The following is a 12,918-nucleotide window of genomic DNA, read 5'->3' on the forward strand; positions in this document are numbered from 1 at the left end:
AAATTGCATAAAACTAATCTCCAACATTTCTGTTTTCTAGACAGAATTTAGTACCAGGGTATATTTATTGCTGGAAAAAATTGGCTTAATAAAAAAATCTCATATTAAATAAACATATCCATTTATGCGTCTAGTTTCATCTCCAAGAAGAATTACTCAATTCCGACTTCTATAGATTTAATTATTTTCAAATTACTGAGCAAGGGTCATACAGCTAGTTGTACCCGAGCAGCAATCTGTTTGCTCAATTTAAGCAACCAAAACGGCAAAAATAGCAAAATCACAAAACTACAAAGTTATAGAGGACTCTTTAAAATTTCCATAGACACCAATTAAGCTTAATTTGGACTTATATAACCCATGTTATGCCTAAAATACCGAACATCAAGGTTGCTGGAATTTTGACAGTTTTCTATCTTAACATACTTAAACTTAAATCAAGCTTAATCTTTATGCAATCATTCAATACTCTACTAATTCATGATAATCAGACATTTAATTAATCAATGAGAGCATCAAATGAAGTTTTTCCAATTTGTAATCAAGAACCCTAATGACAAATTAATAACACTCAAGTAACAACTTACCAATTTCAGCTTTTGGGTTGCTAATATGCTTAAATCCTTTAGCTTTAGCTTGGCTCCTTCAATAGTTAGCAAAATCCTATCTTAATCTTAAGTTTTTCTAGGTATTCCACTCCTCTCTCTTATTCCAAATTTTGTGTTTTTGGCCATGTACGAATTTTAGAGAAATGAAGAGGTAAAATGAGCTTGCTCATGGTTCCAATTTCCAATATTCCTCTCTTAATGCCACCACCTACTAAACTATTTTTATCAACCTAAATTAATTCTTACTAACCATATATAGGTACTAACTTTTAATTGTATCTTTTAAGTCCAATCTATTTACCCAACCTTCAACTATTGGTTCAATTAAGTCTTAAGGCTTAATACACATAACCCAAGTACTTAATCAACTTATCTAAATTAATAATCTAATATCATGCTTCTTATTCTCTACTTATAATTAATATATATCTGTTCTCATAAAATAAAAATATCATTGATATACCATCATATGCCCAATGATTAAATGTAAATGCACATAACATGGATGATGAGAAAATGCAGGCGTTACAACTCTCCCTTCCTTAAGAAATTTCGTCCCCGAAATTTTAACAACTCACCAACATTGCAATGGAATAGATGCGGATACTTCTGTCTCATATGCTCTTCCACTTCCCAAGTTGCTTCTCTTGGTGAATGATGACTCCACTTAATTTTGACCATAGGAATGTCTTTCTTTCTCAATTTCTTAACCCTTCGATCAAGAATTTCTATCGGCTCTTCCACATATGTCAACTTTTCTGTGATTTCTATCTCTGGCTCTGGAATGATATGACTAGGATCTGATCTATATCGCCTTAACATAGAAACGTGAAAAACATCATGAATAGAAGACAACTCTGTAGGTAATGCTAACCTATAAGCCAATGGTCCAACTCTTTCAATAATTTCATAAGGTCCTACATACCTCGGACTCAATTTCCCTTGTTTACCAAACCTTAATATTCCTTTCCATGGTGATACCCGTAAGAAAACTTTATCACCCACAATATATTCTATTTCCCTTCGATGCAAATCAGCATAACTCTTTTGTCTGTCCTGTGCTACTTTCAAATTCTTTTTAACTATCTCTATTTTATCCACTGTTTCTTGTACCAATTCTGGACCTTCAAGCTGTCTTAAACCTTCAACATCCCAGCATACTGGACTTCTACATTTCCTCCCATACAAAGCTTCATAAGGAGCCATACCGATACTAGAATGAAAACTGTTGTTATACGCAAATTCCATCTGTGGTATGTAATCATCCCAGTTACCCTTGAACTCAAGTGTGCAAGCCCTCATCATATCTTCTAATGTCTGAATAGTTCTTTCTGATTGCCCATCATTTGAGGGATGAAAAGTCACATCTTGAAATGAAGCTTAGTACCATATGCTTTCTGCAAACTCTCCCAGAAACGAGAAGTAAATCTGGGATCCCTATCTGATACAATAGATATAGGCACACCATGCAATCTAACAATCTCAGAAATATACAATTCAGTAAGTTTATCAAGTGAATCTGTTTGCTTCACAGGTAAGAAATGAGCACATTTAGTAAGTCGATCAACAATTACCCAAATAGCATCATGCTTGTTAAATGTACGCGGCAATCCCATAACAAAATCCATAGTAATCTTATCCCACTTCCACACAGGTATAGATAAAGAATGAAGTGTACCTGCAGGTGCCCGGTGCTCTCCTTTCACTTACTAACATGTCAAACACTTACTCATAAATTCTGCCACATCCTTCTTCATTGTCGGCCACCAATAATAAGGTTTCAAATTTTTGTACATTTTGGTACTTCCAGGATGCATTGCATAAGGTGCATAGTGCGCTTCATGCATGATTTCCTTTCTCAAATTTCCTACATCAGGTACACATACACGATTTCTATTCAATAACACACCATCATCTTTTAACACAAATTGTGTATTATTTCCTTCTTGTACTCTACCCTTCATCCTTTGCAAATAAGAATCTTCACACTGTGCATCTTTAATTTTATCTCCAATCAAAGGCTTTACTTGTAATGTGGCTAACAGATCATCATCATAAACATAAAACTTCACATCTATAGCTCTAAGTGCAACTAAATATTCTACATTGTAACAAATCATACTTGAAAAATTTTCCATTGACTTCCTACTTAAAGCATCAGCAGCAACATTTGCTTTTCCAGGATGATAATCAATAGTGCAATCATAATCCTTCAGAAGCTCAATCCATCTTCGTTGTCTCAGATTCAACTCTTTCTGCATAGGGATATATTTCAAACTCTTATGATCAGTAAATATCTGAAATGTCTCCCCGTATAAATAATGACACCAATTAAGCTTAATTTGGACTTATATAACCCATGTTATGCCTAAAATACCGAACATCAAGGTTGCTGGAATTTTGACAGTTTTCTATCTTAACATACTTAAACTTAAATCAAGCTTAATCTTTATGCAATCATTCAATACTCTACTAATTCATGATAATCAGACATTTAATTAATCAATGAGAGCATCAAATGAAGTTTTTCCAATTTGTAATCAAGAACCCTAATGACAAATTAATAACACTCAAGTAACAACTTACCAATTTCAGCTTTTGGGTTGCTAATATGCTTAAATCCTTTAGCTTTAGCTTGGCTCCTTCAATAGTTAGCAAAATCCTATCTTAATCTTAAGTTTTTCTAGGTATTCCACTCCTCTCTCTTATTCCAAATTTTGTGTTTTTGGCCATGTACGAATTTTAGAGAAATGAAGAGGTAAAATGAGCTTGCTCATGGTTCCAATTTCCAATATTCCTCTCTTAATGCCACCACCTACTAAACTATTTTTATCACCCTAAATTAATTCTTACTAACCATATATAGGTACTAACTTTTAATTGTATCTTTTAAGTCCAATCTATTTACCCAACCTTCAACTATTGGTTCAATTAAGTCTTAAGGCTTAATACACATAACCCAAGTACTTAATCAACTTATCTAAATTAATAATCTAATATCATGCTTCTTATTCTCTACTTATAATTAATATATATCTGTTCTCATAAAATAAAAATATCATTGATATACCATCATATGCCCAATGATTAAATGTAAATGCACATAACATGGATGATGAGAAAATGCAGGCGTTATGTGTTCAAACCTCTAAATGCCTCAAAATGTCGACAATAACCAAAGTCACCACGAACCACAAACAGAGCAGCAGCAATTTGTCACCTTATAAGTTCATAGTCACTCAACATTCTGCAAAACCATTTTACAGAAATAATCCTGAGACATATACCTACAACTTTCATGTTTAGAAATTTTCGAAATTAAGCTTCTAAAGTCACGAAATCAGAGGTGAAAAATTCTGCCCAGAAATTTCAGCTTCAAGATCACAAGTAATAGCATGTTCACTCTTGATTAATACAATTCCAAAACATATAATCATCAATAATTTCATATCATTAATCCTAATTTACAGCAAAATAAAGAAATTAAAATTACTCACCTTTGTTTCCCTTGATTATGAAAGCCCAAATCCTTCCAACTTATAAGAAGGAATAAATTCTCACTTACTAAAAGTTTGTAGAGTTTGATTAGGAAATCAAGGTTTGAAGAAGAAAAGGAGAAGAATGAGAGAGACAAAGAAGAAAAGGCAATAGGAAGTATATGTAGAAATGAAGAAATGAAGAGGTGGTAAATTGGTGTAAAAGTAGGAAATTTTATAATTTAATCCTCTTTCTTTCTAACTTTCTAATTTAGTCCAAGATCATTACTTTTCAATTAAATCAATATATAACTAAATAATTGATTTATCTACCACATAATATAATAAAATAGGTCATACATAATTATAATGCAAATGATATTTTTAATGACATGCTAATGAATATTAATTATTAATTAAAAAAATTCAGTTGTGACAGATATCATTTCCGAGGGAGAACAGTCTACTGTTAGGATTGCTGCTGGCATAACCGCTAAAATCCTAGTGGACCCTGGGAGTTGTTATTTCGCCATTCGAAGTTGGGACGGTTTCTCCACCCTAGGTTGTATGTATTGCTGTACGGGTTATTCTGCTGCCTGGGCGCATTTCCCATAAAATCAACTTGTTCAAGGTCAGCAGAAGAAAATGAAGAAGAAGCAAACATACCTCTCACATTATAGTTTGCACTGTAGTGCGAACCACCACAAAACTCGGAGCCAAGCTATGCTGCATTGACTGGCATTTGGAGCTGGTCGATCTTCTTCGCCAAAAGCTCCACCTGAGTTGCCAAGGCTGATGTAAAATCTACCTGCTTCACCACTCCTTGCCGTCTTGGCCTACTCTTAGAAGACTGCCATTGATATGTGTTCATGGTCATCTCCTCAATTAAGTTTTGGGCCTGCTCTGGCATCTTACTATTGATGGCCCCACCTGCAGCTGCATCTACCATCTACCTCGTAACTGAGTTCAACCTACTGTAAAAAGTCTGCACATGTATTCATAATGGCAAACCATGGTGTGGGCGATATCTCAACAAGTCCTTGTACCTCTCCCACGCATCATAAATGCTCTCATCATCAAAGTGCACAAAAGAAGAAATATCGGTACACATGTTTGCAGTCTTAGTAGGAGGAAAGTACTTATAAAGAAATTTCTCAGCCAAAGAACTCCAGGTGCTGATGGTGTTGGCTGGTAGGGACTATAGCCATCTCTTTGCTCTATCCCTCAAGGAAAATGGAAACAGCCTAAGCTAAATGGTATCATTGTTAGTTCCATTTATCTTGAAGGTATCATAAATCTCTAAGAAGTTGGTGATGTGGGCATTAGGATCTTCACTGGGCAAGCCCCCAAACTGTACACTCTGCTACATCATCTGAATGAAATTTGGTTTAATTTCAAAATTATTTGCTGCAACAGGTGGCCTCCATATACTGGTGTGCGGAGGGAAGGTCTAGCAAACTTGTACATCCTCCTTTTTGCTTCAACGATGTTGTTGTTGCCCTTTCCCATATTAACTAGTGTATAGACAGGAATCTCAATCTGCTCCTCCTCCATGTCTAATCATTTCCTCAGCTGCCTAAGGGATTGGTCTGGTTCGAGCGGAGGGTCTACTGGTGCAGGATTAGAACTCTTGGTCATAAACTACCTGAAATGAACAAGGCAGCAAAAACCCAAACAAATAAATAAATGAATAACTAAATGCAAAGTAATGAGAAAAACAGAAAAGAAAAAGGACTAAAGTAACAAATAGCAAAGTTCACTCTAGTTTTCAAACAAAGTCCCCAACAACGGTGCCAAAAACTTGATGCGATGCTTGTGCAACTACAACTAAGGAAGTGAACCTATCGATGCAGCCTAGCACAACGACAAGTATTAAAATATTGTATCCCTCAGGAAAGTGAAATCTTAGAGTTACTACTTCATTCTTTGTTATCTAGCCTAAAATTAATAATGGAGGTTTCTAAATTTACTAATGACTAAAAACTAAATTCTAAATATAGTGCGAGAATGAATGAGCAAAGAGAATAATGAAGACAAGAAAGCAGATCCAAAGAGGACCTAGACTAGTTGGCAATCAAACAAAGGATAACAGATTATTGAGTCCGATTATGCTACCCATTGACGGATTCTAAACTGAATTTCGTTTTCCTTTCGAGACAACCAAATTCCTAAACCTAAGAACCTAAAGTTGGAATCTCTTCCTAAAGATTGATTATTAAGTTAGCCTTAAGCTTTAGTCCACCTCCAATTAAGCTTTGTTAATTCTTAATCCGACAAATTAATTAACCTTACCTCTAAGTGAAAATTAACCTATTCTTGCATTTAAATTTCCACACTAAATCAGAATTTCTCAATTGCTAAAAGAATTCTATGAATAGTAATCAATACAATCAATGTAATGAAAACTGGATTTATATTATTAATTACAAAAAGAATACAAGAAAGGAAACTCAAATAATCTTACTAGTTCAGTACAAAGCTAACATTGCAAGGAAGGCCAATGGGTTTAATCAATCTAGCTACACATGTTCATGTCTAAAACAAATAGGAATTCAATTACAATGAAAGAATAAAGAAATTGAAACATATACATCTTTTTTCCTAGAATTGGATGAACAACTCAAAGTCTTGATCTACATTGTAGTTGCTCTCCAAAATTGCCTCTTGATTTGCTCCAAAACTCCTCTTCAATCTTCAAATGAATCCCAAGAATCACGAATCTGATGTTAAAAGGTGGAATCAGTTTCTTGGAAGCCACTTTAAAAATGCATGAAACGCGTCTAGCAAAATTACAAAGGAAGATGAAGAGTTAAAAACTGCCGATCCGAAACTCTCTTTTCTCTTTCTGACTCGTTCAATTTATACTATAAGCAAATACGGGCGTGTTTTGGCCCGTGTCAGGGCTGTATTGGTCTCCAAAGGACAGAATTAACTAAATCGAGCAAGGGTGTATTCTGACCCGTGTCACAGACACGACCGTGCTCTTGATCCTAGCATGAGCGTGTTTTCGCCTATGTTAACCAATAAAGGTCGTGCTCTAGGGCGTCTTACCCTTCGAAATCGTGTTGCTTCAAGGTGCTTAAGCTACACAGCCTTGGATTTTCTATACGGGCTCTAGCACGGGCCATGTTAACTTCCCAAAAGTCAACCTATGGTCAAACACTTCTGGTTACATCCATTTTTACCCAAAATTGATCTAAAATTGCTCAATCACTAATGATGGACCTATAAAATTTCCTGAAATACAGAAGGACATAAAACATGGGTTATTTTGGAATAAAAACACAATAGATGCTAAGAAAATGCACAATAATATGTAAGCAAACATGTGTAAAACTATGCATATCAAGAAACCACCAGTCCTTGAGTTGAAAGAGCTGCCAAAGCATCTCAACTATGCATATCTGGATGAGGACAAAGGTTGCCTATCATTCTAGCAGCAGACTTGACACCCAAGGAGAGGGAGATGACTTTGGCCTCTTTTAGGAAGTACCAGAAGGTGTTTGCTTGGAAAATTATTGACATTCCTAGGATTAGTCCTAGCTACTGCTTACTCAGGCCAGTGGTGTAACCACAGTGCAGACTGAACTCAAACATGAAGGAAGTGGTTAAAAAGGAGGTAATTAAACTTCTTGATGCAGGTTTGATTTCCCTATATCTGATAGTTCCTGGGTTAGTCCTGTGCACGTGCTTCTCAAGAAGGGAGGTATGACTGTGGTTAAAAATGAGAAGGATGAGCTTATACCGACTAGAATAATAATGGGCTTTCGAGTGTGTATAGATTACAAGAGGCTAAATGATGCCACTCGAAAGGACCATTTTCCCGTTTCTTTTATTGACCAAATGTTGGAAAGGTTGTCTAGGCATATATTTTATTATTTTCTAGATGGTTTTTCAGGTTACTTCCAAATTCTCATTGCACTTGAGGACCAAGAGAAGACAACCTTCAGTTGCCCGTATGGTACATTTGCTTATAGGAGGATGCCATTTGGAATGTGCAATGCACCTGCGACTTTTCAAAGGTGTATGATGATGATTTTGCATGATATGATTGAGGAATCCATGGAGGTTTTTATGGATGATTTTTCTATATTTGGTAACTCCTTTACTCACTGTTTACATAATCTAGAACACATGCTTGAGCATTGTGTGGATGCTAACCTAGTTCTTAATTGGGAAAAGTGTCATTTTATGGTTAGGGAAGGTATAGTGCTGGGACATAAATTTCACATGAGGGGATGGAGATCGATAGGGCCAAGGTGGATACTATTGCTAAATTACCCCCACCTAGTTCAATTAAGGCTGTTAAGAGCTTTTTAGGGCGTGCAGGTTTCTATAGATTTATTAAGAACTTCTCTAAGATTGCTAGACCTTTAACTCAATTGCTTGTAAAGGATGTACCTTTTGTATTTTCTTATGATTGTTTGCAGGCTTTTGAGTTGTTGAAGGAGAAACCAACCACAGCCTCGATTATGGTTTCACCTAATTGGGAGCTGCAGTTTGAGCTTATGTACGATGCTAGTGATTTTGCAGTTGGAGCTATTTTAGGACAGAGGAGAGATAAGAAGTTCCAACCAATCTACTATGCTAGCAAGACATTGACTGATGCCTAGGAGCACTATGCCACCATTGAAAAGGAGCTTATAGCTGTTGTTTTTGCATTTGACAAGTTCAGATCTTATTTGATGATATCAAAGACTGTTGTCTACATGGACCATTCCACACTCAGGTACTTGTTCAGTAAGAATGATGCAAAGCCTAGACTCATTCGTTGGATTCTATTATTATAGGAGTTCGATATTGAGATCAAGGATAAGAAAGGTGTTGAGAACTTGGCAGCAGACCACCTTTCTAGGCTAGAAAACCCGACTTTGGAGGCGCTTGATGAGAGTGCGATTAATGATAATTTTCTGGATAACTTCTTATGCTGAGTTCAGGTTAATTCTGATAAACCTTAGTTTTCTGATTTTACAAACTATCTGGTTGCTAAAATCCTTCTGAAGCATATGACATTTCAGCAAAAGAAGAAATTCTTTTCTGAATTGAAATACTACATTTTGGAGGACCCTTTCTTATTCAAAGTTTGTGCATATGAGGTTATTCGGCGATATGTACTGGGGAGGGGATGCTCTAAATTTTGAGGCATTATAATGAAGGACCAACAGGAGGTCATCAAGCTATAAATCACACAGTTAGGAAGGTGCTAGACTCTAAATTCTACTGACCGACGATCTTTAGGGATGTTAGAGCATTTGTTGAAGTTTGTGATGCATGCCAAAGATCAGGTAACATCTCTGCTCATGATGAAATGTCCAAAATGAGCATTTAAGCTGTTGAGATTTTTGATGTTTGGAGATTGACTTCATGGGACACTTTTCTTCTTCCTATGGTAATAAATACATCTTGGTTGCCATTGAGTACTTCTCTAAGTGGCCCAAAGCGCAAGCTTTTCCCACTGATGATGCTAAGGTATTTACAAGATTCCTCAAAAGACTTTTTGCTAGGTTCAGGACACCTGGAGCTCTTATTAGTGACACGGAGACTCATTTTTGTAATGCCTAGTTAGAAAAGGTGCTTAAACACTATAGTGTATCACATAGGTTTTCTACACCCTATCACCCAAAAACCAGTGAGCAATGGAGGTTACTAATAGGGGTTTGAAACGGATTTTAAAGAAAACTATAGGATTGAGTAAGAAGGATTGGGTGGAGAAGCTAGATGATGCCTTATGGGCATTTAGGACGGACTAATATACTTCAAATGGTTTTACACCATATAGGCTAGTTTATGGGAAAGCATGCCATTTGCCTGTTGAACTTGAGCATAAAGCATCCTAGGCTTTGAAAACTTGAAATTTTGATGTTGTTAATGTAGGAAAACATAGACAATGGCAGCTTAATGAGTTGGATGGGTGGCGTAACCAAGCATATGTCAACTCCTTAATCTACAAGGAGCGTACCAAGAAGTGGCATGACAAGAGGCTAAGGAGCACTAAGGAGTTCCAAGTTGGGGATAGTATGTTATTTTATAACTCACGACTCTGACTCTTTCTTGAGAAGCTAAAGAGCCGTTAGTTAGGACCGTTCACTGTCTAGCAAGTTTTCCCATATGGCAGTGATGTGCATAGGTTTACACATGTTTGCGTGCATATTATTGTGCATTTTCTTAGTATTTATTGTGTTTTTATTTCAAGATCACTCGTGTTTTGTGTCCTTTTGTATTCTAGGAGATTTTATAGGTCCATCATCAATGTTGGAGCAATTTTAGATCAATTCTAGACGAAAACGGACGTAATTAGAGGCGTTTGATCTTTTTGGGAAGTCAACACGGCCCATGCTCAGGCATCCCTAAAGATGTTGAGAACCAATTGCAATTAATGCCACATTTCAAATGTGAGATTTTGAGCCCTCTTTTAGCATTCATTATACATATGCTCTTTATATTTCTTGTTTGAGTGTGCATTGTACTTGGCTTTGCTTCTAGAACTTGCTTTGTAATGCTTGTTGAGGTTATATGAATTTGTGAATACCATATGAGATGATTTGACAACTTAGGATTCACCACACTTGGCTAAAAGCCTACCCTTTATGTTTCCATTAGTTAGCCATGTTTGAGCCTTTACCCCTTTCTTCATTTTTACACCATTTCACACTTTACATTTTAGCCTTTTCATTTCATCTTTCATTTACCTTTATGCTGGCATTTTTGTGATTTACTCACTCTTATTTGGGATTAAAATGCTATTTGCTATGTTGATAAATTAACTAAGTCCTTTTGATATTTTAGATGCTCTCTTCAATTCAAACTATATTTTTGCTCTTTACTTTATTCAATTGCATGCAACAATTCTCTTATAAGCTGCTAGTTCAGTTTTCTTAAAGAAATAAAAATAAAAATAAAAATAAAAAATTCTTTATTTCTTTATCTCTTTATTAGATTTATAGTATCTTTTAGCATTATTCTACAAATTGAGGATTTAGTGAATAATTTTTCTATTTTTGGGCATTTAATCCTTTGAGCATACATTGTTGTTTATTGCAAGGATTTCCAGCATTTTCACACTTCTTTCCCAAATTTCCATACCTTAGCCCCATTACAACTCTTATAAAGACCCTTTGATTTTGATATTCATTTATTCATAGTAGCAGAGATAGGTTTTTTATGAGCAAGCTGATGATAAGCGGGTTTTGTGCATTTGCTTTAAGGGATTTGTTTTTCACCTTATACACACTTTGAGTGATTTGAATGTCCGTGTGAGACATTGGCTTTTGATGTTTGTTATTGAGTTGTTGTTTAAGTTATTCATGCATTAATATTATCTCCATTCTTTGTTAATAATCTGCAACTTAACTTACAATTGAGTTTCTTTTGAGATGTGTTGAATGCTATTTGTTGTGGCCTAGGGGCATGAACTTTGAGGACTTGCTGACTACATTTTTATGAGTTGAGTTATTAATTGCTTGAGGACAAGCAAAAGCTTAAGTGTGAGGTGATTTGATGTGCATAGTTCTATACATGTTTGTTTGCATATTATTATGCATTTTATGAGTAATTATTGTGTTTCTATTCCAAGATCAAACGTGTTTTGTGTCCTTTTATATTCCAGGGGTTTTTATAGGTCCATCATCAGTGTTCCAGCAATTTTAGATCAATTCTAGGCGAAAACATATGTAATCATAAGCATTTGACCTTAGGTTGACTTTTAGAAAGTCAATATGGCCCATGCTCAGGTCGTGCCAGCATAGCCCGTTTTTGAGCCCGTGTACAAATTCCCACGCCATGTAGCTTAAGCACTTTGAAGCAACACGATTTTCGAGAATAACACGCTCCAGAGCATGACCCGTGTTACACGCCCTTGCTAGATTCAGTTCATTTCATCATTTAGAGACCAATACGGCCTGGACAAGGCCCGTGTTGAGGAGCACGGGCTATGGACACGCCCATGTTAGCGCACAGTATAAAATTGAATGAGCCAGTAAAGAGAAAAGTTTATGTGATTTTGACTTTTCATCTTTCTCTGTAATTTCTCTAGATGCATTTCAGACATTCCAAAGCAGCTTCCAGGAGACTGATTCCACCTTTTGACGTCATATTCGTGACTCTTTGGATTTAATTGAAGAGGAGTTTTGGAGCAATTCAAGAAGCATTTTGGTGATCATTTGCAGTGTAGATCAAGGCTTTGAGCTATTCATCCAATCTTAGAGAAAAGGGTGTACATGTTTCGATTTCTCTATTCTTTCATTGTAATTGAATTTTTATTTGTTTTAGACATGAACATGTGTAGCTAGATTGATTGAATCCATTGGGGTTCCTTACTATGTTGGCTTTTGTTCTGAATTGTTAAGATTGTTTGAGCTTTCTTTTCTTATATTCGTTTTGCAATTAATAATAAAAATCTAGTTCTTTACATTGAATTTGTTGATTACTGTTCATAGAATTCTTTTAGTAATTGAGAAATTCTAATTGAATTTGGAAATTTAATTGTAAAAACAAGTTAATTTTCACTTAGAGATAAGGTCAATTAATTTGCCGGATTAAGAATTAACAAAGCTTAATAGAGGTGGATTAAAGCTTAAGGTTAACTTAATAATTAATCGTTAGGAAGAGATTCTAACTTTAGGTTCTTAGGTTTAGGAATTCAGTTTCTAGAGGGAAACCGAATTTAGTTTAAAATCCGTCCACTGGGTTGCAATAATCGGACTCAACAACTGCTTTCTCCTTGGTTACCAACTAGTCTATGTCCTTTGGATTTGCTTTCTTTAATTAATTATTCTTTCTCTCATTCATTTTCGCATTACATTTAGAATTTAGCTTTTTAGTCATTAGTAAATCTA

At 35.5% G+C, this 12,918-nt stretch overlaps 1 non-coding gene across 1 annotated transcript; it reads left to right on the top strand.

The window, feature by feature from the left end:
• Positions 1-5,091: 5,091 nt before the first annotated feature.
• Positions 5,092-5,199, top strand: LOC112534616. The gene has a single exon (XR_003078892.1). It is a non-coding gene; the product is annotated as a small nucleolar RNA R71 (small nucleolar RNA).
• Positions 5,200-12,918: the final 7,719 nt, after the last annotated feature.

Source organism: Ricinus communis, chromosome 2 (genome assembly GCF_019578655.1).
Source record: "Ricinus communis isolate WT05 ecotype wild-type chromosome 2, ASM1957865v1, whole genome shotgun sequence".
In the NCBI taxonomy this organism is placed as follows: Eukaryota; Viridiplantae; Streptophyta; class Magnoliopsida; order Malpighiales; family Euphorbiaceae; genus Ricinus; species Ricinus communis.